General features: G+C 40.3%; 1 pseudogene; it reads right to left on the bottom strand.

Annotated features, from left to right (window-relative positions):
* Nucleotides 1-254: 254 nt before the first annotated feature.
* LOC139320005 (U2 spliceosomal RNA) lies at nt 255-405 on the bottom strand (annotated as a pseudogene).
* Nucleotides 406-1,466: the final 1,061 nt, after the last annotated feature.

The raw sequence follows: 1,466 nt of genomic DNA on the forward strand, positions 1-1,466 counted from the left end.
ATCATAGTTGATGATTGTTGGCTATCCCTTTCATGGAAAATGCAGACATAACCAGAATCACCATAGAAAACTAAATGTCCTTTTTTTCTTTCTGTTTTCATGCTCTGGGCAGTGTAAAAACACAAATAGGTGGCAAACAAAACTAAAGAATTTCAATACTGTACGGTAGTTGCCTTTGCTGGAATCTTGAAAAGTAAGATGTTCTCTTGCTGCAGTGGAGTATTCGTTTATATTACATTACAATTCATTAAAAGAGAAATTGATCTTTACCTAGGAATCAAATGAAATATTTGGGGAGATCTCACAGCAAAATATGGAGTAGCGATTTTGCATAAGGAAGGTTCCACATTAAACTGATAAGAGCAGATACTACACATGATCTTAACCAAAAAGCTGAGAAGAACTATCTCCGTGCCACCCTGAAAATGCTTTATTTCAGAAGCTAAGCAGGGTCAGGCCTGGTTTGTGTTTGTATGGGAGGCCACCTGGGGAAACTGGGTGCTGTAAGATTCCACACTGTTCTCCAGAATTTCCTGGTCTGGGTCAGTACCAAAAGAATTTAAAGCACGATGGCTTACATATTTGAGTTTCAAATCCAAATGTGTAAGGCAAGCTTTTAGGTTTTCTTTCAGTTAAGAAAAAATTTAAAGCGTTCTTCAGTTATGAGATTACTACACTAATAAACTGGTGATTTAATATCAGGGCAACTTTCTCTTTTCTCTTGCTTCAGTATCCGTCCGAATGAAAGGATCTGAAGAATTGTCACTCGGCTACTATTTTGTTTCTGCTTGGTTTGGTTTTAAGAAAAGTTTCATAATCTCTCTAGGAAAGTGGTAGAACCAGACCTAAATTAGTATCATATATTTTCTATTTTTCTGAGCAGAATGTTAAAAAGGTCATTATTGGTTTTTTTTATCTCTCTCAGAATGTCACAGCACTGGATCTATAGGTGAGAAGGGTCATCGTGAAAAATTGGCTTTGTTCACACAGCACAATGACTATAAAATCATTTTCCAGAGTTGGCTTACCATCTATCCTCTCCCTCCAAGAAGAATTAACTACCACCTGGTCAGTGGTGGGATTCAAATTTTTTTGCTACCGGTTCTGTGGGCGTGGCATGGTGGGCGAGGCATGGCTTGGTGGGCGTGGCTTGGTGGGCATGGCAGGGGAAGGATAATGTAAAATCTCCATTCCCTCCCCACTCCTGGGGGAAGGTTACTGCAAAATCCCCATTTCCTCCCTATCAGCTGGGACTCGGGAGGCAGAGAATAGATGGGGGCCAGTCAGAGGCAGTATTTACTGGTTCTCCGAACTACTCAAAATTTCCACTACTGGTTCTCCAGAACTGGTCAGAACCTGCTGAATATCACCTCTGCACCTGGTCTCAATCATACTGTCAGGTATGAACAACAAGGCCCACACATACAGACTTCAAGCTACTTAATTAAGTTCTGTCTATAATACAG

This window comes from Pituophis catenifer, unplaced genomic scaffold, assembly GCF_029215685.1.
Source record: "Pituophis catenifer annectens isolate HBS135680 unplaced genomic scaffold, rPitCat1.0.hap2 SCAF_7, whole genome shotgun sequence".
Taxonomy (NCBI): domain Eukaryota; kingdom Metazoa; phylum Chordata; class Lepidosauria; order Squamata; family Colubridae; genus Pituophis; species Pituophis catenifer.